At 48.2% G+C, this 25,452-nt stretch overlaps 1 protein-coding gene across 2 annotated transcripts in view; it reads left to right on the top strand.

The window, feature by feature from the left end:
* Nucleotides 1-4,717: 4,717 nt before the first annotated feature.
* Nucleotides 4,718-25,452, top strand: part of LOC102451311 (uncharacterized) — a 103,742-nt gene continuing 83,007 nt past the window's right edge. The window contains exons 1-2 of one of the 2 annotated variants that reach the window (XM_089777555.1): nucleotides 4,718-6,974; nucleotides 8,377-8,435. The gene's annotated coding sequence lies outside the window, so the exon portion shown is untranslated. Of the gene's footprint in view, nucleotides 6,975-7,846; nucleotides 8,436-25,452 lie in introns of those variants that run through there. The other variant, XM_089777556.1, reaches the window with a different exon arrangement.

Here is a 25,452-nt window from a genome sequence, read left to right as displayed (position 1 = left end):
AATCCATTTAATTCATTCTAGTTTGCTTGTGTTAAGTGAGTTACTTTTGTTTAACTATGTGACTCTGAAAGAGCAAAATGCAGTTGCAGGGGGGGATAGCTCAATGGTTTGAGTTGGCCTGTTAAACCCAGGATTGTGAGTTCAATTCCTGAGGGGGTAATTTAGGGACCTGGGTCAAATCTGTCAGGGATGGTCCTTGGTCCTGCCGTGAGGGTGGGGGACTGGACTCAATGACCTCTCAAGGTCCCTTCCAGTTCTATGAGATAGGCATATCTCTCCATTAGAAAAAGTGAATTAAAGTAAGTCTTTAGAGGAAAGAACTGTAAAATACAGGTGACTTATAGTTACCAAGCAGAATATTATCCTAGAATTAATTCTTGTTTCAGTTCCATTTTGAGGTATAACGGAAGTAGACAAAATCACACGGAGAACTTTTGGGCATTAGGTGCCTACCGAGATCTCCAAAAGCATCTCACTGCATCCTCAGGCACTTAAATACCTTTTACAATCTGTCCCAAAGCCCCTAAAGCATTGAAAAATTGTGCCTTAAGTGGCTTGCCTAGAGTAGCATTAAGGTGGCCATGGAGTGTATCCCCACAATACTGGACGTGCTGCTACTCTGGGAATAGCATGGGCCTCTCCTTCCTGTACGACCTCACTCCCCACCCCTGTTGGTGTGACTTCACCTGCATAGTGCATAGGAGATCCTGCTTCACGGAAGATGCCATTTGGAAGGGTGCATCACTGGCATGACCCCAGGCACGATATGTACAGGGTCACCCCCGCCGGCGTGGAGTGGCACACTCTTCAAAATGATGTCCTCAGTCGCATGTGGCAGGATACCGGAAAAAAAACACATCTCATTTTATAGTCATATTGGACGGGACAAACCTTGAAAAAAACGGGAGGGGCTATCCAGCATAAATCCAGACAAACAGCCCTTGTAGGTGACACAGGGAGTCTGTGATAGTGGCAGGAAGCAAACCCACCCCCTCAGAGCGCTAGTCTAGTACCCTAACCACAATACCACCCTCCTGCCCTCAGTTAAATTCCTGACCATAATAATAGCCCGTTTATGTGCGCTACGTCCATAAAGTCTTGACAACACGTACTTCTCCACTGGCGCTGTCCTTCTTCATTTGGCACACGCTGTTTAGTCTGCTCCATTTCTGGCTGAGCTCAGACCAGCGTGGTTCTGGCATGTTCTGCTCCTTGATCGTGTGCCAACGTATTCCTCCGCACGGCTCTGGAAAGTGGATGGAAACCTGAACTCACTGAAATCCATGGCAAAACTCCCATTGACTTCAGCAGGGTCAGGATTTCATCCAGAAGACTGAGGTTCTATTAACTCGTGCTCCCTTGGGGTTTGCACCATGAGCCCTGTATGCACCAGGAGCCCTCTGTGTGGGTGTGTGCATGAGCTAATAAATATAATATGGAGCTATACCTATCTTATAGAATTGGAAGGTCATCAAGTCCAGTCCCCTGCCCTCACTGCAGGACCAAGTATTATCCTGGACAGATTTTCCTCAGATCCCAAAATGGACGCCTCAAGGATTGAGCTCATAAGTGGCCAATGCTCAAACCACTGAGCTATCCGTCCCTCCCCCCCATGGGTACTTCTGGAGTCTTATTGAAACGAGTGGTTTTGCTAGGCCAGTGGTTCTCAAGGTGTGGGCCGTGAACCACTCGTTCTCTGCGACCTTCTTGCAGGTGGACGCAGGCTCGGGGTTCACCTCCCCCCTGCAGCACGGAGCCTGCACCGGTGCCCTGTGCACCACTCCTCCCCCCTCATCTACCCGCTATGGGAGGGAGGGGAAAGCCACACGGGCTGGATCCAGCTTGCGGGGGAAGGAATCAGCTCTGCATGTTGCTCCTTCCCCTGCCCCTACCTTGAGAAACAGCAGTGCAGGAAACCTCTTGCCTGGAGGCTTTCCTTGCTGCTCCCATTGGCCGGAATCACAGCCAATGGGAGCAGCAGGAGGCACAGAGCCAGGTAAGTGCCCTCCCATCTGCCCCATGCCCAGACCCTGCACTCCCATCTCCCTCATAGACCCCCTTCTGCCAAGACCCTCCCATCCCCATCCCACTCCTGCACCCTCCCTCCCAGGCCTCCACCCTTAGCTCGCTCCTGCACCCTCCCTCCCATGCCCCCCACCCGTAGCTCACTCCTGCCCCCTAACTCCTGGTCAGACCCCAACCCCTCCTGCACCCATTTTGTCATCATGGGTGGTTGGCTGGTGGTCCACAGAAAGGTCTTCATTGAGTGGGGTGGGCTGTGGGCCAAGAAGTTTGAGAACCACTGTGCTAGGAAATACGGACTCCTGTTGCCATAGACTCAGCTTGAAATTAAATACGTGTGTAATGGCCTTAAGGCCCAGCTTTATTAGCTAAGGCTTTCACGGGCTCATCAACTTCTATTTATGGTCCGGTCACCACTAGAGGGGGACAGAGTGTCACCAGGACTGGGTGTGTTTTCTACATGGGGAAAACTAGATTGTGGCATTGTAATTACCATGAGTCAAAACATTCCCAAATTTTCACATTTTCCACCACAAATGAAGCATTTTTTAAAAAGGAAACTTTGTTTCATTTTTAGAGCATCTCTTGACATGGGCAAAAAATATCAACTCTCACATTTTTTACAGAAAAAAAAAGACACATTTTTCATGACAAATCCATCCCCTTTTTCAGCCCGTACTATAAATTGAGGATTCTGAATATTTTACCCACCTGGCGGTAAACTCCTCTTAGATTTCCTTGGTGGCAGCTGACAACAAATGCAAGGCCTGATTCTGTCATCTAGCACATGTAGGGCCTGATGTAAAGGCCACTGACTTTCCCAAAAATACGGTAAGAAGCGTTTCTTGGGGAATGGGTCTCCCGGGGTTACTTCTGGGGGAAGAGGCATCAGGGGAGAAAGAGCAAAGGCGTGGAATTCGCCATGGGTATTCCAGCAATGAAGGGAGGTTTACACTGATGATTTACAAGGCACATTTCGGAATGCTTGGGGGGAAAGCCAATGGCTTGGCTTAATTTGATTTTTCCAACCCCGCACAGCAACCGTACTTTGGTATTTGGCAAGAGCTTTCTCACTGAGCGCAGGGCACTGCAGCAAATTCTATTTTTGCCTTAAAACCCTCCCCTTGTAAGAATGCAGGGATGAAATATGAATCGATGGATGTTTCTCAACGTGCTGCACCCAGCCAATGCCCTGTTAATGCTGCTGATAGCACAGCGAGGTGTGGTGAAATGTGCGGTCTTTGAACGCTAGGTGAGTGCTGGCTAATGCATCTGCTGGTGCTCTTATTCCGAAGACAGTTGCCACCTGTGAGTGAAGTTCTCTGACCCGAGGGTACATTCCTTTCTCCCAAAGCCTCCCTGATCCATCTTCCCTTGTAGTGGCAGGACAGCTCCACAACCCGCCGTACCACTGGCATGCATCTACAGCAGAGGTGGGCAATAATTTTAGAAGGGGGACCATGCCACAAATTTTTGAAGCGGCCCCGGGCTGCCCCGGAAGGGGTAGGGCCAGACACTTCCATGTTCCCCTGCCCACAGACCCTGATTAGCCTGGGGAAAGGGGGAGTGTGTGAAGTCTTTGCTCCCACCCCACCCTCTAACACCTAAAGGGAACCACCACCTGTTCTGAACAGCTGGCAGTTCCCGCTAGGTTCCATGCACTCCTTGCAGGGCGGGGGGAGACTTCATGGGCCGCCTTGTCCCCAGGTCTCGATTGGCCTGGGGGCGCGGGAGCGGGAGGGCGGCTGTGGGTTGGATCAATCTGCTTGGCGGGCTGGATCTGGCCTACGGAGGCTCTGTTGCCCACCCCGATCTACAGTCACTCCCCATCCATGGACAGTAAACCCATGATTTTGTCGTTTGTGTTACCTTCGATAGGAGTTGTCGCTTTCGGGGAGTCTGGTCAGGAATTTCCGAAACATCAAAGAAACTCTAAACACTTTCCGAACATGAACTGGGAGCTCAAATTCCTTACTCTGCTGGGCACTAAAAATCCTGGACTGAACGAAGACACTGGATTTATGATTTAGTACAACAGTCTGTCACCCACTAATCCTCTCTTTTGATCCTATGACTGCAGAGGTGTTACAGGACCAGTCTACCTTGAATGGTCCTTGCGACAGGGTGTAGCCTCATGGTCTTGCCACGCCCACCTCCTAAAAGGCAGCAGTAGAGGAGGGTCCTCCAGCCTGCCTAGAGAGGCAGCAGGGAAGAGCCAATGAGAGCCCAGGAGGCTTCTATAAAAAGGAGCCGCTGGACAGACCAGATCAGTTGCTGGCTAGAGACTGAGGAGTAAAGATGGTGCTTCTGGCAGAGTGCCACAGAACGTAAGCGGGGTCTTCAGCCCTGACTTAAGGGAGAAGGTAAAAGCGCAAAGTGCCTATGTGCATAGGCGCCGATTCCATGGGTATTCCAAGGCTGGAGCATCGTGGGGGAAAATGAGTGGGCGTCAAGCCCCGGGCAGCCAAGCTCTGTCCCACTCTACCCTTTCTTCCAGCACCTCTCGCCCTACTTACCAACCCCTCCCCGTGCTTCTGCATTGCGACAAACAGCTGATTCGCGGCATTCCGGAAGCTCCAGGAGGGAGGGGAGGAGTGAGGATGGGGTGAGGTTAGGGGAGAGAAAGGGGGGGAAGAGGCAGAACAGGGGCAGGAGCTTGGGAGAAGGAGTGGAATGGGGTGGAGCATGAGAACTTGGGAGGACCGGAGCTTCGGGGCAGGGTTTGGGGGGACCGGAGAATGGGGCAGCATGAGAACCAAGATGTGCCACGCCAGGAGTGGCCTTCAGTCCCGCTCCTGTGACACTTGTCCAACTTCACCCAGCCCCTCTGTGGCCTAACCCTCCTAGGGCATCAGAGGGACACAAACCCTCCTTCTCCAGGGCACAAGGCAAGCTAAGTGCTGGGGGTCAGGAGGAAACAGCCCCCGAGGCAGGTGACCCCCTCCCGGCTGGCTGCAGGATTTCTTACCCTGTGCTCTGAAGCAGCCAGTGCGGCCCGCGGTCGGAGTGGAGGGTGCTGGCCTACGTGGGGCTTGGCTCAGATCCAGTTTTGACATTCCAGTTTCTACCCCCATGTAAACGTAAGGCTGGACCTGCAGATGCTCAGTGTTCTCATTAGTAATGCTCAGTACGGCCAGTAACTGGCCCCATGCCTGGGGGTGCGTGGGCAGGATCTAGTCCTGAGAAGGTCGGGCCGGCTGGGAGCTGCATCTCTGCAGACATGAAGCACCTGCCTCACTTCGGGGGCTGGGCTGAAAGGCGCACATTCATAGTTCAACACCCATGGCTCCGCAGTTCCTGAGCAGGACCCAGATCCGGTTGCAAGGAGCTGATCAGCTTCCCACCGCTGCAATGCCTCCCCCACTGGGATGAAATCCCAGCAGCTTTCTAACAAGCTACAGCAGCGCTGCAGTGGCTTTTGATCCAGGAAGAATGTTCCCCGTGGACAGGTTATTCCACAGTTGTCCATGGCAGTATTTGCTGCACCTTTCTCTGCAGCCACTGGTGCTGGCCACTGTCAGAGAAAGGAGAATGAGTAGATGGACCCTGGCCCGGCAATTCTGACGTTCCTAAATTAGGCACCGAAATCCACACAAAGGCACCTTATTTGATTTTCCTATTCCTTTCTTGTATCACCCAGGAGTTGCATCTTATCTATATAAAGGTCCAATCCTTTTCTGAATGTTGCTAAGATTTGATCCCTTGTGGCAATGAGTTCCACAGGTTCTTTATCTGTTTGCTGGAAAAAATAGGATTTCTTGGTTACCCGTTTTCAAGCAGCTGCCATTCACAGTCCTTGAATATTGCCTTGCCCTGAAGCGACATGCCACAAGATGCCGGGACATGTTGTTATTAGAGCAGCGTGGGTCTATTATCTATGTCATTCTTTTTATATATGTCCTGCCTGTCAGGATGGTCAAACACTGGAATGAATTGCCTAGGGAGGTTGTGGAATCTCCATCACTGGAGATATTTAAGAGCAGGTTGGACAGACACCTGTCAGAGATGATCTAGACGGTGCTTGGTCCTGCCATGAGGGCAGGGGACCGGACTCGATGATCTCGCGAGGTCCCTTCCTGTTCTAGTGTTCTATGATTCTATGAGTTACAGGGTTCGCACTTGCTAACTTCTAAATTATCTGCCAGAAAACTAAGCTTTTCAGGTGCATAGTAGCCCCTGGAATCATGGTTAAAGCCCCCCCCCCCCCCGACCAAAATCTGAAAAGGCGCCACTGCATGGAATCCAACTCACAATCTAGCCCTAACACAGACAAGCTGACTGGCCCATCTCTACCTGTGCCCATTCACTGAATGGGTGATATGGGGGAAGTGAAAGAAAAGGAGGTGGCAGGAGATTGGGGGGGTGCATATACACATGAGACCAAGTCTCACCTCCCAGATGGTGTTTGGGACTCAGCCAGAGCTAGTGGAGAGGGTGGCGTCATTTGGATTTCATATGTGTTCATTTTTTTGATTGTATCACGTTGGTATATATGGTCGTGCCAATTTTCTTCCACTATTTGATCTGAGGAAGTGGGTCTGGCCCACGAAAGCTCATCACCTAATAAACCATCTTGTTAGTCTTTAAAGTGCTACATAGTCCTGTTTTTTGTTTCAGCGTGGTTACTGGGTGTGTGAAGACTGTAGTGTCTTCCACTGTTACATGGAAGGTTGCAATGGCTGCTTAGTGGATCCTGATTGAGCGGAGGGAGAGATGTGAGTGTTTGAGGTGTAGCAGGTATTCCAGTATATCAGCAAGTGGAACGTCTTGTGGTCCTATGTTACGAGAGGTTGCCCAGTGAACAAATCGAGCCCATTTGCTCATGTATGTTTTTCTTGTTGCAGGTGCTCTGCTTTGAAAGAGGACATCGCGGACTTGTTGAGAGCACTGCAGTTCTATGCCCGTGAACCATCGAAGTACCACACCTTGAGATGGAGTGTGCGAAACTGTGGGTGAGGATATATGATACAGAGTGCAATGAGGATAACTTTTGCTTTGTCGTTCAGAATCTTTATGAGGACTCTGTTGAGGAGAGGAAATGGGGAGAAAGCGTAATGTAGGAGTGCATTCCAGGTTATAATAAGAGCATCCCTGGAGGACTCTTTCCCTGTGCCCACCCTGGAGCAATAACCTGGGCACTTTTTGTTGACTGAGGTGGCAAATTAATCTATATCTGGGAAACCCCATTGGTTGAAGATGTCGGTGAGGAGTGCATAGTTGAGTTCTCATTCGTGCTCTTGTGGTTGGGCTCTGCTGAGGGCTTCTGCCATTGAATTGAGGACCTCAGGAAGGTGGCAAGCAGATATGTGAATGTCTCTGGCTAGACACCAATTCCAAAGTGCTATCACTTCCAGGCATAGACTGTGTGATCGGGCACCACCCTGCTTGTTTATATAGAACATGCATGCGGTGTTGTCTGTGTATATTTTTACGTGTATTCCCGTGACATTGGGTAACTGTTCTTGGCATGCCAGGCGAACTGCCCTGAGTTCGAGGGCACTGATATGGAGCATGTGGTCTGCTGGAGACCATAAGCCATGTGCTGTGCGGCTTTCTGTATGGGCAGTCTGGCCCATAAGGGATGCATCTGTGGTGACAACTACAGAGGGGTCCAGGGCTTGAAAGGGGATGCCTATGCACAGATTGTAGGGATGCTCTCACTGGGTATGGTCGTGTGAGCATTTTGTTCATATGATGGATGTGTGGCTTGTACTTGTGTCGGAGCCAACCTTGGAGGCATCTCATAAAGAGACGTGCATTTGGGACCACAGGATTGCATGAATCCATGTGACCTAATAGTTGAAGGCAGTCGTAAACCCTTACTACTGGCATCTCTTTAAGCGATTTTGCGAGTTGACTGATGCAAGTGAATCTGTCTGTCGGTAAAGAGGCTCTGGCTGTGATCGAATTGAGCTGAGCTCCGATGAATTGGATTGTTTGGGTTGGCGTGAGTGTTGATTTGCCGTAATTTATTAGGAAACCTAGTGAGTGAAGGCAGGTTATCATAGTAATGGTATCTTGATAACATTCTTGACTGGTCCTCGCTTTGATAAGGCAGTTGTCTAAGTATAGGTAAATCGTGATTCCTTGTTTTCTGAGGTGAGCAGCGACAGCCGCTAGCATCTTCGTGAATACCCTTGGTGCAGTGCAGAGACCAAAGGGCAGTACCGTGTACGGGTAGTGTTGGAGACCTAAAGAGAAACGAAGAAAACATCTATGAGAGGGGCGAATGGATACATGAAAATATGCATCCTGCAGGTCAAGAGAAGAAAACCAGTCACCGGACTCCAGAACTGGGATAATAGTATTTAGGGTAACCATTTTGAATTTCTGTTTCCTTATGTATTTATTTAGTAACCGAAGATCAAGAATCGGCCTCCAAACACCTGTCTTCTTCTCTACAAGAAAATAATGTGAGTAGAAACCAGTTCCGTGGAACTCTTGGGGTACTAGTTCTATGGCTCCTAATTCAAGAAGATGGTCAATTTCTTGTTGCAAAATGATTTCGTGAGAGGGGTCCCTCAAGAGGGACGGGGTGGGCGGGTGGGGAGAGTGGGGGGAGAGAAAAGGGATGGTATAACCTACGTAGATGGTTTGAGTTACCCACTTATCAGTGGTAATAGATACCCAATTTGAAAGGAAAGGTAATAAACGAAATAGGAAAGGTTTGGAACCAATCTCAAGCTCTGGCGCATGGGGTGTATTTTTACATCTTTTGACTGTTGATTCAAATTTGCTTGCTTGGTTGGGATGAGCGGTTGGGGTTATTAGTCTGAGGGTGCCGTCTGTGTTGCCTGCTGCTGTTGGTACGGGGCATGGTCTTGTCTCTGGTACTGGTAAGTGAATTGTGGGTACCTAGGTTTCTTATATGGTTGGTACCTGTACTGTCTCTGTCTCGTCATAGGGGTTTGGATACCGAGTTACCACAATATAGCTCTGGAATCTTTCACTGATTGGAGCAGTTCATTGGTCTTTGCAGAAAATAGCTTTTCTCCATTGAACGGAAGGTCTTCTATGATGGTTGTACTTGGCGGCGAAAAGCAGAAGAGTTGAACCATGAGGCTCGTCTCATAGTGACTGCTGTTGCCATAGTCCTTGTAGCTGTGTCTGCTGATTCAAGTGCAGCTTGCAGGGCTATTCACAATATTATCTGGCCTTCTGAAACAAGAGCCTGAAACTGTGCCTTTTTGCTGGCAGGGATATCTTCAATAAAAGTATTGAAATGTGTATGATTATTGAAGTCATATTTACTTAATAAAGCAGCATAGTTCGCCACTCTCATCTGAAGAGTGACAGAGGCTTAAACCTTCTTTCTGAGCGTGTCTAGACATTTATTGTCCTTTTCAGATGGGGTAGAACGATTTTGTTGTTTGTTTCTCTTCTGTGCAGTGTCTACTATGAGGGAGTTGGGTGGAGGGTGAGAAAAGAGGAATTGAGAACCGTTGGGGGGAACATAGTATTTTTGATCGGCTTTCCTGCATGTTGGTGGGATGGATGCAGGTGTTTGCTATGGGGTTTTAGTGGGCTCCAAGATGGCTGGATTAATAGGAAGTGCCATCTTTGTTGCTATACTGGGCTGGAGGATGTTAGTGAGTTCATGTTGAGAAACTGGAACTTCTTCCATAGATATATTCGGGGCTCGACAAATCATGTAATCTACTTGCCCATGGTGAGTAGATTACAAGCCGGCATATATTCAAATCAATAGCGACTCTTAAATACATCTTGGAAAGAGGAGAGATCATCGGTGGTCTGAGTAGCAGATGGTAACAATGCCTGCTCTATGGCTGAGGCTGCATTTGAATGTAATGTGGATGTAGAAGCCGACATCGGAGAGCAATGGCTTTCACTGTCAGTTCCCCTCATAGATGTGTGGGGTGACAGGGTTAAGGGCGAGCAGGGTTTCGCCATATGCTTCATCTTACATGGTCTCTTTTTATATTGTTGAGGTGGTTGATTGAACATTTGCCACTGTGGGGGGCCAAGCATAGGTGGTGGCATCCAAAAATAAGGAGCCATTTGTGCTCTAAGAAAATCTGGCTGTTGCTGATAAGTAGACCACGGAGAGCCCTCCATATATGGCTGAGGTGAAAAAGCAGGTAAACATTCCTCCTGGTCCTCAGAGAGGAGGGAGGGAAAGTCAGAGTAATCAGAGAATGGAGATAGAGGATGTATGCTATCAGTCAAGCAAGGCGAATGTAAAGTGGGAGATTGCCAGGTCTTTGTGGCCCTTGTGGCTAGTGAGGGGAGTATGCAGCGTGGATACCTCTGCCGACTAGTAAACAAGTTGGCCGAGCTGCTGAGGCAGCGCTCCTCTGAGGTGTTGCCCCTGGTAACGGGAGAAGGGGGCATCCAGTGGTGGGTATATGAGGGGATTCCTCGTTGCTGTGATGGGAGCGGGAAGATCTCCTATGGCTGGTGGTAGGGCAAGCACTGATGTATCAACGCAGAGTGTAAGGCGGGCACGGGCACACCTGTTGCCTCGGTAAGGGCAAATTTTTTTGCATTTTTATTGCCCTTTTTGTGCTCACCCAGAGTGCCTGCGAGGTCAAACAAGCTCAAGCGTTATTGCCTGAGCAGTGTGTCTTTCTCCCCTCAGCCTGCTGTTTTCTGGGCTGCTGATTCAGGGCGCTCATCCCTGCCTTTGATGGCTTAGAAAATAGTGATAGAAATGTAGCCGTGTTAGTCTAGTGTAGCTAAAACAAAAAACAGGACTGTGTAGCACTTTAAAGACTAACAAGATGGTTTATTAGATGATGAGCTTTCGTGGGCCAGACCCACTTCCTCAGATCAAATAGAGGAAATTTTTTTCCACTATTTGATCTGAGGAAGTGGGTCTAGCCCACGAAAGCTCATCACCTAATAAACCATCTTGTTAGTCTTTAAAGTGCTACATAGTCCTGTTTTTTGATGGCTTACGTTTGCCTCATAGGTGTATTGCTCAGACCCCAGCCCGGGTCAGAGGTGTGGTGTTTGTCCTTGTCAGAACAGGACATTTTAAGTTGCAGCTCTCTGTCTTTGCACGTTTTTGTCTTAGCGCCGTTGGTGACAGGCATCACATTCTTGCAGAGCGCACAGCTTTCAAAACCAGGCGGCTGGAGATCGCAGTTCAAGACTGCAAGCGGTTGGGTTGGGTTTTTTTTAAACTCTAAACAAGTAAATTAGCTAACTACTAACAGAAACTATGGAAATAAACTAACTCTAAACAAGTATTTCAAGAAATATGTTTGTGAGGAGAAATCTTTGCGAGAGCAGGAGAGTTCTGTCTGAAGCCGGGGGACGGTAGAAAGGAACTGAAGGGTGGGGACACATGCGCGATAGTACTGAGGGAGGCTCGTGTGCACTGCACATGCACGGCCCCCAATACATTGCTCAGAAAAATCTGTTGAGAAGTGCTGGGGCGCTCAACACCTGATGTGGAGCACCCCCAGGGACGCCTCTCGACAAAGAACCTCTGATTTACACCAAGCCAGTCCCTGTCTCCTTTTTGCACCTTTCCTCCAGATATATTGTTTTGGTTAATTAACACTTCATAAACTTGTATCCACTTTCCAACAGATAGGCTGACAAATGAGGTAGATCTACCAACCCCGTTTATCACCACAGATCTGTCATGCACTCAGATACCATTCATCTTGAGTAAGGGTATCAGAAACATGTCCCAGGGGGTGGGGTGAAGGGTCTAAAATACATTAGATCTTTTCTTTTTCATTCTTTTCTCCCTTGATGCTTCCTTTTCTGTTTCTCCATCACATCTGGTACTGCCCTTTTAGTCCTTCCTGTCTGTAAGTTCTGTTTCTCTTTGCCTTCTGATCACCTTTCTGTGTCTGGTAGCTCTTGAAAGGCAAACACCTTTCAGATCTCAGTTAGACGCTGAAAGAAGCAAGCAGCATAATAAACCGCGGACTGAGAACTGCAATGCCTTTTTGTCCATGAGAGGCATCTATACCTGTTTCATGAATTCTCTCAGACACCTAACCCTGGAAGTGTGTTTTTGTGGGAACTTTACCTCTTTGCAGTCACCAAAACCATTAACTTACATGTGGGCATGGTTGGAATGGGTAGCTGGCTATTTCACCCCTTCTTTAGACCACAGAAATCAGACCAGTGTGTCAGATAAAGAAGGGAATCAAACATATGATGCTGGAATGCATGTAATTGAGGCACTGTGCCAACCTTGGATAGTAAATTATGGAGATATACCTATCTCATAGAGCTGGAGGGGACCTTGAGAGGTCATTAAGTCAAGTCCTCTGCCCTCATGGCAGGACCACATACCATCCCTGACAGACTTGTCCACATCCCTAAATGGCCCCCTTAAGGATTAAACTCACAACCCCAGTTTTAGCAATGCTCAAACCTCGGAGCTATCCCTACCCCTTTAGTCCAGCATAATCTGCTCTGAGTCCCTCAAAATAATTTGGGAAACGGTAGCAAGAAACTACCGGGTGAAAAAAAAAAAAGATTGAGAGGACAACAGTTTGTGCTAATAACAGGATCTAACTAGAGCTTCGCTCCTGATAAGCAGTTCCTGAGACAATGACCTTTAATTTGAAAAAAACAAAATAAAACAAAACCAGCGACCATTATGCAATTAGGGCCTGATTCAAAGCCCGTTGAGTCAACAGCAGGACTCAAACACTACTCAGGTTCATGCATCACATGCTAAATTCTTTGCCCTTTTGACTTTGGATAAAACCAAACATTACATATAGATAAAATTTCAGCTTTTGTGGAGGGTAGGTCCTAGCATCTGTTCCCATTTTGATGCCGAAGCTTAGGGTATTTGGGAATGTAGCAATGAGCTAAAATATATAAACAGACCATGCTTGCAAAAATGCTGTTTGCTTAAGCCGGTCTAATGAGAAACTTTTAGTTGGCACATAGTGTCCTGTCAAGAAAGGTCTGTCATGTTTTGTTTTTCTATTTTCCTGGAATGCCTTACAACTATTTCTATCAATTGTTTTTGTGAAAATCATGACAGCAGTGTTCATGGCGCTGTAACCCTCTTCGCCAAGGCTGAGGATATCCGGAAAGAGTGCATGTATCCTCTGTTAATAAAAACAAATGTCTGCAAGGAATGCCACACTTAATTTAGTTTAATGAACTTTCAGATTGGAGAGGGTTAGAAAGTAAATATGAGCCAGAGGTTCAGCTTTGGCAAATATGCACAGCATTAGAGCGGGGGGAAAGGGGGCGGGAGGAGGAACGAGATGTACTCATCCTCCGGTCCCAGAAACAATAGGGAGAAAACCAAACCCTCTTTCAACTTTTGTTGAAACAATCTTTAAAGTTGTTCACCTCCAAACAGTTTTTGGTTTTGGTTTTGGTAAGTCATAAACCACTCATACTGAAAACAGCTTTTTGATAAAACCCAGATCAATTTAAAAGGAAACAGAATGTTTGTGATAGAAATTTCCACTTCCTGAAAAAGACTTATTATTTTTTTTAAATGAAACTTTCGGAACAGCTCCAATTGGTATTAATGCACTTGACTAGGATCTGCTCTGCTTAGTTAATAGGACATAATTTTCGGATCAAGTTGTTCTATCGTGGATCGTAAAGCACAGGTGAATAATACAAGCAGGAATGCTCGCAAACCTTGGCCAGATAATTGAGGGGCTCATCATTGCATAAGAAAACAAGCTCTGGCATCAGCAAGAGATTTAGGCAGAATTTCTTGCAAAGTCCTGGAAAGAGTCTTTCTTCCAGTGATTAAGAACAGCCGTGACCCTGTAAGATGGCTCAAAGGAAGGGATGAAGAGACTGTATACAGAGAGCTGGAGGGAAGTATACTGCACTGGGAGAACAGAGGCGGACTCCCCATGTGCGTGTAAAGTTCCCGTTTGGAAATCAGCTCCTGCAGCTCACCTGAGCTGGTCTAGCTGAGCGTTTGGGGAGCTGCGCCCAGGCAATGGGAGTCCAGTGTTCAAGCAGAGAGATGTCTGCTTCTCGGGAAAGGGTTAGGACAGGAGCAAACCTTACAGCCTGCCGTGAGACGTGCAAATTGTTCATCGCGAGCCAGTATCACTGTGCAAAGGGGTCTTCATTGTCACAAGGGCAGATGCTGCAGGTCAACAGAAATGATAAGGAAACCTGAGTGATGAGGAAAGTGGAAGGCCCAGGTATTTCACTCCCTCTCTCTCTTCTCAGGGTTAGGGGCACTTACCTGGCAGTAGTGTGGAAGAGTGATTCACCAAGCGGGGAATGGCTCGGATGAATAATTACAAGGCCACTCACTTGCGTGGCACCTAAGAATAGTACAGTGACGGTGATGGCAGCTGTGGCTTTAGCTAGCTGCCCCGGTTCGTCCCTAGGATCTCAGATGGGGGTTGTACCTCCCGGCTGCCGTGTAAACATACCCGTAATGACACGCCTTTCACCCTTTGACACCTTCAGAGAAGAAGCAAAATATGCAGAAATCCCTCTCTAGCCTTTGTCTAATAGCTATTGCAGAATAGTGACTCAGATGTGTTGTATTTAAAGTGCTGCACGGGATCTTTTCGGGGGACAAGGCAATATGCCACATTTATTGGTAATGTAGCAATCAACACTTGTCATATGTATGTGATATATTACACACACACACACACACACACACACTCCGTCTTGTTGTTGTTACCAATAGTTGCTCCCCCTAACTGCATTGGTTAGGTGGGAGAGGGGTGGAGCCGGGCTTCTGCCGATCCAGATCAGTGCTCCCATGTTGACAAGACGAAACCAGAGGTCCCCCTGCAAGACACCTTAGTTTTATAGTGGCTTCCCTCTCATGCAAATCTATCATGACATACATATGCAAAATCTGCCGCATATGCAGTTCTTCTTAATGACTCCTCTCAACACGGGTGCGTCCAAAAGAAGGCACTTGCTTCTCCCCAGGCCCTCAGTATATCCCACTTGACAGGTAATACAAAGAAAGCGTGTTGTCCTTGGATCTGGCTTCCATCCCCTCTTCAACTGCTGCAGCTGTTCAGCTGCACCTGACTTCCATACCTTACTCACTCACCCCTCTTTCATTCAACAGGGCAATCAGTTAAAGGGAGGAGCTCTTTCTACGCCTTGGAAAAAGACATTTTCTTTACCTTAACTATTCCTATGGTCTAAAAAGTCCTAATATGAAGTTTTTATAATATAAGTCTTAATGCAAAGTTATATATGAAAAGATTCAGAGTTTCTACATAAAAAGACATAATACCAGGTTAAACTCTTCAGTGAGAAAACGATTAATACAGAGATTTATGATTAATACAGAGATGTATCTACATATGGACACTGTCTGGAAGAGCTATTGTGCTTTAAATTCACATCCTACATTATTCCGAATTAATTTCTTTGTGTAGACAAGCTCTTATTTACCTTCCTGGATTGTCTTTAAAAGAGCACAGACTTCTCCCGGGCATCCAGCTGTGGACATAAAGAAGCTGCGTAACATCGAGGAACAGTTTGCAAACAGAGACACTTCTATGAAACCTTAGCATTCCTGTTTAGGGTTTCTATTCAGCTGGTAACCAATAATCAAACTCCAGTCACTGGCATCACAGGTGCTAACATCTTGCTGTTACTTGATGATTTAGTCTCATTTTAACACGCGTGAATTAACGTGTCAATGACAAACATGTATCTCCTGTTTATAAAATTCACAGTCACATCAGTTAACATGGTAATGCACATGTGTGAAAACAGGACTAAAAAAACCACCATGGGTCGGCCATGAGATACTCTTCCCTCAGGTAAAGTGTTAATGAATCTGCTGCGTGTACCTCATTCAGCCACTGGCATTTTAATCCCCGTCCAAAGGCTTGTTGGGTAAAGGCCATTTGTCTGAAGTTGTTATCATAGCTATTAGGATTCATAATTGCTCTAAATCTACATCAGCCACTGGCTGTTAGTCAGTGCTCAAGGAGGGTAGATAACCACACCGCTCCTTGTTTTAAAAAAGAAAAAGTAACTACAGTTTTGTAAGTGGTTCTAAAGTCACGCTGCTAGTGAAACTGAAAACACACAGCCAGTTCTTAGGTGGAAACAATCTTAAATGAGCATTTGCCCAGAAAATTCTTGGCACATCCAGCAAAGGAAAGGGTGTTACAACCCCTGATATTGGTGTTGCAGTGCTGGGTTGTAGCAAGCATGCCACTGGAAACCGAACACCTTGGAAGAATGCCTCAAGTTCGCAACAACGATGTTGGGGGGGAAAAATGGAGGTCATTTGGAAAACTATCTACCCAGCTACCTGTCTGGGGATATTACAGCTAGTGACTAGACTGTGAGCACAATTGGCAAGACTTCCTCCCATTAACGTAAAGGTGTTTTGTGTCTGGGTGAAAGTCTCTGCCTCGTTCCCTGGTGGGGAGAGAAGATGCCCAGGATCATCAGGCAAAACCAAACAGAGGGTTAGGAAAATGTCCAGGAGCCAAGTCAGACCCTAGTAAGCAGTCTGTGATTTGTCCTGGGTCAACAGTACCGTTGCAATTCAATTTCTGCACGTTCCTCTAGTAGCCTTTCATGCCTTGTCTTGTGCAGTCACATGCACAATCCTCATACAGAACAGCAGCAGTTCAGTGGGCCGCTGGACAGTTGTTTGCCAGCATCAGCAATCTGGTGATTGAAACCTTAAAGCAGGGGCAGGCAAGATACGGACTGCGGGTTGCCCCACCAGGACCCTCTGGCACAGAGCAGCCCCACACCACTTTAAATGGCTGGCTGCTCCCTGTGACTCTCTGCTCCAGGCTCTGGGAGGAAAGGGAGGCTTCCAGCCAATAGGAGCTGAGAGATTTTGCTGTGGGGGGTGGGGTGTAGCATGAGACGCCTCCCCCTCCCCACTTGGCATCCAAAGCAGAGCCACAGGGAGCAGCCAGACACTTTGAGCAGCCTGGGACTGTGGCAGGCAGGGGGTCTGCCTTGAGGTCCTGCAGGGTTGCTGGCCAGGAGACACCTAGGTAAGCGTCTCCAAGCCACAGCCTGCCTCTGGCACCCCAGCCTCACCCTCCCCTCAGCTCCTTGCCCCAGGCCACCACCCCCTCCTGCCAGGTCATCACTCTAACCCACTGCATCCTCCCTAACCCCCTGCCCCAGGTCACAGCTCCCTCCCAGACTCTGCACCCCATCCTACACCCCTCCCAGGCCAGAATATTCTCCTGCATCCATACCCTCCCCAGACCCTGCACCCAAAGCCTCTGCCCCAGATCACAACTCCCTCCTTCACCCAAACTCCCTCTCAGATCCCATACCCTCTCCTGCACCCCAGTCACCTACCACAAGCTCCCTTCTACACCCAAACTTTCTCCTAGACCCTGCACCACCTCCGTAGTAAAGCGCAGCCCTGAACCTCTTACCAAAATCTTGGCAAGGCTCCCTATCAACTATTATTGCCCACCCCTGCCTTAAAGTGACGGCACAGTCTTTCTGCCACTAGTATGATTTCTTCTGAGACACGCAGGTGCAAAAATAATACAGCTTTAACAATTGTACAGGCTGAGAATTTCACCTCTCCAATGTGCATGTCAGGTTGCACAGTAACACCGGGAATGGGGCCATTGAGGAAAGTTGAAGGGACAGGAATTTCAGGCAGCTAGCAACTCTGTTTCAGAAGCAGACTCTTTAGAGGAGGGAACTGTCTGGTGTATACAGTACTTCCACCGTGAGGGATAAAGGGGAGAGTCTGTTAGGCCTAGTGCAGGGGATAGATGATCAAATAATTGATCCAGGGCTTGCAGAGCAGTCTGGCCTATATTTTTGGGGACTGCAGATCAGGGCAGTGCCAATAGTATCTTAAGCACAGGCAAGGGGCAGCCCAAGAAGGGGGGAAAGAGTATAACAATTTTTTCATTGAAGGTCCAAGAAAATACTGACTGGAGCTGGCCAAGAAAATGGGGTGAGCTGTCCCAAAAAATGTGTCTCCAGCTATATTGCTAACATTTCGTTGTTGTCAGGGTGAAAGGCGCCAGTAGTGCTGTGATGCAGCATTGTTTTTTCCTTAGTGTGCGAGCAAGCTTTTAGTCTTTGAAGAAGTGCTGAAGTGTTAGCTATGTTGTTGCAGATTCATATGGTCAGAGCATGCTTTCTGCATCTATCCCTATTGCTAGCATCAATTCTTGGAGCACAGAAGCATCCTGGGTAGTAGGCATTGGGGCGGGGCTGAGATTTCTAGAAGAAGGGATTGTGTATGTATTTCTTACCAAGATTGCTGTATACAGAGTAAATAAAACATGTTACGCTAAGAATATACCCAGTCTCCACGTCATTGGGGTAGGAATCCATGTCCTCCAATGAGAAGCCGATCTGTGAGATCCTGGACATCGGCAAAGGAGTGACATTCTCTGATTTATTTGACCTTTCAGGATGATGTTATTGACCAAAGTGAAGCCATGTCCATGTTACACTGTAGAAATGGCACAGTGGTAAGTGACTACCTCAGGGCACCAGATATGTCTGAGAGCCCAAGGTGTAAGGGCTTGGGGTATTGAACAGGAGAAGGTGGTGCACTTCCAAATCATTTTAGTGTGGAAAATAAAGTTGATAAAGCTGGTCCTTTCCTGAAAATGGATTCCAGCGGTTGCATTAGATTGATGTAATAAACGAATAATTTATTATAGTGGGGCTATCATTCCAGGCTAAGCTAGGATTTTGCCTTTGACAAGACCATTACATCTCTCTGGAGATGAGTGTAGATACAAACACAAACTCATGTTTATTATTTTAGTCCGGAGTCTCTTAGATTTCTGCATTGCATATAATAAGCAGACCCGCTGATGCGGAGGGAGGTTTAAGGAGGCGATTGAAAGGGGCCTGGGGCTTCCGGCTGCCATCACTGTTACTGCAGCATCGGTGGTAGCCAGGCCCCCGGCAGCATTCTGTGGACAGCGCTGAGGAGGGGCATTGTCTGGGTGGTGCTGAGGACCAGCTGTCCTGGCTCCGCCCCTTCTGCCTGAGGCCCCACCCATTCTTGGAGCATGGAGCCACCCCTCCCCCACCTTGCCCAAGGGCCCAGTGAGTCTGTCAGCTCGCCTGATAATGAGTAAAACCCTGATGATGCCAGTCTCGCAGGCTGACACCATCTTTTGGGGAAAGGATAATTAAACATGTTTGACTTTTCTCAGCTCAGTTGGAAGCTGGTTTCGGCGGCGCTGCTCCCTTTTGAACGGCTGAGTTTGAGATCACGTCGATCCAAATGTACGTTTTGTACAGAGTTTGAAAAATGACTGTTAAAGCAGCATTGAGAGGACCCAGCTGAGCTGAGGGGGCCTCCTCTCTCCCCATTTCGTATAGTTTTCAGGTATTTCTTATCCTGTTGGGTGGGGGTTGCTTGTTAAAAGAAATCCAGCCAAATCTCAGCACTCAAAATCATGTCCAAACGTTTTGTTTGGAAAACGTGGAAATCCATTTTGACGTAGGTTTGGCTAGTAAAAGAAAAGCAAATCTATGTGCCCCATTTGGCACTAATTTCTGACTTGTGTCAGTTGACCCCAATTTACATTTTTGGTGAATATATTACATGTCCAGAAAATGTGCTCAGCTCGGTACTGGAGTTCACAGAGCCCCAAAGCCTCTAATGTAAACAAGTGCTGAGCTGTGTCCTCCGTCTCTTGCTGTCGTCTCGTGACTAATGACAAACATGTGGCCATGATTCCGTTGGCTCCCGTTTCTTAAACCTCATCGTCTGGGGAAGACGGGCAGGGGGCTGGACGACGGATGCCAAGTTGTCAGTCACCACTCAACGTAAAAACAATGGGCACTGGAAGGGGGGGTGGATGCTGATCGGTGTTTCACATTCTGTGGTCTGTGATATCAACGGCATTTAATAACACCCTCCCATTCAGTGCACCTAGCCGCACGAGACATGCTCAGGCTCTTCATAACGGGTGCTCTTTAGTTTGATTTCTGAAACAAAACAAAGCGAAATATCATCTGGGAGGAACTGAGCTGAAAGCAAGAGAATGAGCCAAATTCAGACTAGAAATAAGATACACTGAAAAAAACAAGGGTAGTTCATCACCAGAACAGCTTGCCACAGGTTGAGGGACATTCTCCATCTCTGGCAATTTTTGAATCAAGACTGGGTGGTTTTTCTAAAGGACACGCTCTAGTTCAATCAGGAATTACTTCAAAAATGTCTCTGGTCTGTGTTACAGAGGAAGGCAATCTAGGTGATCACAGTGGTTTCTTCTGGCTTTATGACCTATGAACCAGAACAAATTTTCTGGTGTTCCTGTATTTGAATCCTCAACTCTTAGGTCCTGATCCAGCAACTCTTATGTCTCTGTACTTTTATTCACACAAGTAGTCTCATTTAACTCAGGACTGATCCTGTGAGTAAAGATATACATGAGATTAACTGTTTGCTGGCTTCACTCTTAGGGTATGTCTACACTTGCAACCTAATTTGAAATAGGGCTGCAAATGTAGGCACTCAAAATTGCAAATCAAGCCCGGGATTTACATATCCTGCGCTTGATTTGCATCTTCCCGGACGGGCGCCATTTTTTGAAATTGACAAGCCTGGAATAACTGCCTGCATCTACACGCGGCAGTGAAACGTGTGTTCGAAATAAAGCCCTATTTCGAACTACCTGTTCAACCTCATTGCAGGAGTCCTCCTTGTGACACCCTTTTAGATACCTGAAAACCTCTATCACGTCCCCTCTCAGTCTTCTCTTTTCTAAACTAAACAAGCCCAATTCTTTCAGTCTTTCCTCATAGCTCATGACCTTTAATCATTCTTGTTGCTCTTCTCTGGACCTTCTCCAATTTCTCCACATCTTTCCTGAAATGTGATGCCCAGAACTGGACACAATACTCCAATTGAGGCCTAATCAGTGCAGAGTAGAGTGGAAGAATGACTTCTCGTGTCTTGCTCACAAGACTCCTGTTAATGCATCCCAGAGTGATATGTGCTTTTTTTGCAAGTGTCACCCTGTAAACTCATATTTAGCTTGTGGTCCAGTATGACCCCTAGATCCCTTTCTGCATGTGAATGAATAAACTAGAAAACCACATCGGGAACGGTTAATTTGAATAGTTGGACTTCTGAAGGGAAGGTCAAAACTAGCTGCAAACTTGCAGGCGCTGCTAATTGGAATGGGAAGAGAGGAGGAAAAAAATTCAACACCTGAGACTGAATGAAAAGGAGTGGACGAGAGCAATGAATTTGGGTGCCTTTGATGGAGAAGCGTATTCTGACTAAGCTGGTTAGGAATGTTTATTGCAAAGCAATTGATTGATATTAAGTAAAGGGATGACCTAGCACTCTGATCTTTGTGGTTCATAAAAGTTAGTTATAAAAGACTAGCTCATGAAATGTGTTTTGGAGCAGTTCTCTGATGCCATGCTAAGAGATATTTTTTCTGACACCTTTTCTTCCCATCAGGCTGGCCGTCGATTAGTCAGCACTGCCCCAGAACTTAGGTAAATATCTGGGATGTTCTAAACCTATTGCTTGCATCGGCATGTGCTTACATCTCCTATGTTGTAGCATTGGATAAGGACACACTTACTGGTATTAATCTTTCATCGGCCAACGTGCTGGGTTCCCATTGATTTATTCCTGCCACCACCTGGAGTGAAAGAGTTAAGCGGGGTGACACATGGGGGGCTTGAGGGGGCACATGCCCCCCAATGACATGGGCAGGAGGGGGATCACGGGACAAGGGGACTAGGGAGGCGACAGCAGGAGAGTCCCCGCATATCAGGGGCTGATACGTCGGTTCAGAGCATCCTCGTAGGGACCCTCCTCTCAGGCTGCTTACGGGGCTTGTGCCCCAGGCCTGAGCATGGCTTCCAGCTGCTGCGTTCCTACAGCACAACACCTTCCCTCTCCCGCAGCCCGTACCCGAGAGGCAACCCCGTCCTCCCGTCAGAGGAGAGCGGGCAGCGGGAAGTAGTGGTGAGATCCTGCCAACTCCCTAGTCAACCAGAACGCTGGTGCTGGAGAGGCCAGATTCTCCCTGCCAGGTGGGGCTGTGGCAGGGCTGGCTTTACCATGAGGCGAACTGAGGTGGCCACCTCAGGTGCCAGACTGGGGGAGGAGAGGGGTGCCATAGGACCCAGAGAATTGAGACCTTTCAAAGTTTTGGCCCAAGCGAGGGGGCATGGGGGCGTCATTTGAGCTCCCCGCCTCAGGTGCCAAAATGTTGTGGGCCGGCCCTGGGCTGTGGAGGCACAGCCGGCCTTCCCCAGTACCCCACACTGTGGGAATCACTGAGCGAGCTTCTGCCCCTCTGAGTGCCCAAAGCCAGAGACTGGATTATCAGAAAGGTCCCTTCTGACCTATAAACGTTTGGGAAGGAGAAACGGAAACGCAAGTGGCATTGGGTGGAACTTTCATGATGCAAGATGCCTCGTGTATTCACTTGCAAAGCAGATCCAGGACCCTGGAGCTATCCGGCTTCTGAAATATTTCAGGCTCCGGGGAGCTGGGGGGAGAAATAGTATGACTGGAAGAGCGATCGGTCCTCACTTGTGCTGGAATCGGGGAAGGGAGGCGAAAGTAGCTTTTGGTGAAAAATAAACAGATGTTTAAATGAATATTGAAGATGGGGCTTCCAGAAAAACATCAGAGGAACGTCATGCCCAGAGGGGGTCTCGTCGCTTCTGTAACTGTAGGAGATAGCCCAGATCACATGGCTCTCCTATGGTAAAAGCGATCAGACGTCTCAAACAGCACCTTTAGCATTAACCAGTTGTCTTTTGCCAAATCAAGGCTCAGGGCCCTATTTTGCTAGGCTCTGTAGCAATGAGAATTAAGAAGACAGACTCTGCCCTGGAGAACTCACCCTCTCGGTTTATAATGACAAGCCACAGCTCGACAGGATGAAATGGACAACCGGGGTCGGGTGCCGTAGAAAACTGTTCAAATGCACCTCTTAGGTCACCAGCACGGTCCACAGCTCCTCAGCCCAGAGAAATAAGGCTGGTCACCAGGAGCTGCTCTGAGCATTTTGCCAGCCGGGATGAAAATGATGTTGGCACTTCCACTCCTACCCCTCAGTAGTCAACTCAAAAAAATAAAGGGGGCACAATAGAAGTTGGCATCCAGCGTGCCCACCCTCACCTGCCCTTCGAGCAGGCTGTGCTAGCCACGGCCATGGAGAGTTTATCTTGGGAAGGTCTTTTCCTTTTTTAAAACAAAACCGGTGGCAGCTGACAGTGCCCTGGGTTGCCTGATGCCACAGTGAAAGGTTTCCCAGCCAGGAGACGCCTGAGATCTAACAGTGACCGTAGCACTGAGAGATCCAAAAGGGGGTGGAGGCGGTAGGCACTCCGCTACCACCGACGGCCAATTCTGTCCGACATTCCTAAGGCCTACAGCCGAGCTGGGGTGTTCTCGGAGGGAACGTCTGCACCGCGGCTCAGACCACACTTCCCAGTGAGGGTAGACAGACGTGCGCCAGCTCTGCACTGCCCAGCACACTAAAACCAGCCCCGTGGCCACAGCAGCATGGGCCGTGGCTCCGTTCAGCCGCCCAATTACACCCTCCCTCCCACTGTGTACCTGGGCGCCTAACCTGGGGTGCAATTGTTAGCGCGCTGGCTTGAACAAAACCAGTGGGTCTGTGACTCTAGCTGCTGTGCAGACGTGGTGAGCTCGCACGGCCTCTCGCACGGCCCTACCCCAGTGCTCCTCCTGCTTTCTGGTGAAGGAGGGGCACGACTCAATATTTCCACCCATCTCCAAGTACCTGGTAGAGCAGCTACACTGGCCTCACTCATTGGTTTTGCTCACTATGGGCCTGTGGGAGTGTCCCAGCAGGTCCCCGGGGCTGGGAGCTGCAGCCATCATGGCCTATCTATGGGCTCCTGCTGGAGCGGGCTGGGCAGCGGCAGAGCGTAAGGAGAACAGGTGCGATGGATTGATCACAATGGGAGCACGACGAAGCCACCCAGGTACAGAGAGGGGCCCGACATCCCGTGCCGGTGGACATCTGCCCTGGAGAAAACCACTGGCTCAGAGAACCCTGCAGGCATGACCCGCTGCTCAGTGTGTATTACTGTGCCCCATCCGTGGAGGATATGGGTCTGCCATACCCCTGGCTAGGGCACTTTCGGTCCCAACTTTGATTCCTCAGTGTACCCGTCAAGGCAGTGGGCATTATCGATGGCTCTTCTCACACACTGTTGCATTTAACATGCTGGCAAGCAAAGCCCTATGCTAGCAGCGCCATAATGACCGTTCCCAAGAGCTGATGTGGATCTGAGCTCGGGGCCAGTTCTATTGCACAAGGCACTGTACAAAGACATAGCGACAGGCGGCCGCTACCCCAAAGAGATTGCAGCCTGCAGAGCACAAAGGGCATTTTGCACATGCAGAGCTAAGGTGCAGTGCGGTTAAAGGGCTTTCTCTAGTGACACAGGGAGCCAATCGGTAAAGCTGGGGATAGACGTCTGATGTCTTCCTCCTATCTAGACATGCCTAACTACAGCCACAAAGCTGTCCCTCAAGGTGAACAGCTGTTCTTGTCAGCCCTCGCTGTGTTAGCAACACTATCGCATCATCCCGGTCCAGTGAGAACACTGCCCAAAGGTAACTGGCTCGACTCTGGGTGAGTGTTTTACTGCGGGGCTTGTCTAAATCCTGAGTGTGTTTGTGCAATGATATCATGACCTCTTTGAGGGGATTTTACTAGTGATCTCATTTTATACAGAGCTTTACTTAGATGTAGAATCAAGAGCTGAGGGAAACTCATTTTACAGGTTCTTTGCCATTAAAGCTCCTGAGATTGGCACTTGGCTCCTTTTTCATTTCTTCCCCAGGCCAATGTGGCATTGATTAAGGGTGAGCAAATGTGTTTGGAAAAATAAACCATCCCCTGCCTTAGATGTCTAAATCCTTGGACTTATCCAGCCAAGGAACGAATGGAACTATCCGTAAGCTGTGAGGAACAGATTTCTGAATCGAAGCCAATGGAATGATACTGAGGTTTGGAGGAGAGTTAGGAGAAGAGTGACAAACTCATTCACCCCAAAATGGTGTGTCCATTATTAAGGGATCAAACCAGCATTTCTGGTTGAGATGATTTTGTGATTTTCCCCCCCGTCCCATCCACACAAAGGCTACGTCTACACTGGCACCCTTTTCTGGAAATGCTTAAAACAGAACAGTTTTCCGTTATAAGTATTTCCGGAAAAAGCGCGTCTACATTGGCAGGATGCTTTTCTGGAAAAGCACTTTTTCCGGAAAAGCGTCCGTGGCCAATGTAGATGCGCTTTTCCGGAAAAAAGCCCCGATCGTCATTTTCACGATCAGGGCTTTTTTGCGGAAAAGACTACTGTGCTGTATACACTGGCCCTTTTCCGGAACAGTTTTTCCGAAAAAGGACTTTTGCCCGAACAGGAGCAGCATAGTTTTTCCGGAAAAACACTGACAATTTTACAGTAGATCGTCATTGCTTTTCCGGAAAAGCAAGCGGACAGTGTAGACAGCTGGCAAGTTATTCT

The sequence above is a fragment of the Pelodiscus sinensis genome, chromosome 3 (assembly GCF_052426305.1).
Source record: "Pelodiscus sinensis isolate ZL-2025 chromosome 3, ASM5242630v1, whole genome shotgun sequence".
Classification (NCBI taxonomy): domain Eukaryota; kingdom Metazoa; phylum Chordata; order Testudines; family Trionychidae; genus Pelodiscus; species Pelodiscus sinensis.
The sequence above is the reverse complement of the archived record's forward strand: the minus strand, read 5'-3'. Positions and strand labels throughout refer to the sequence as shown.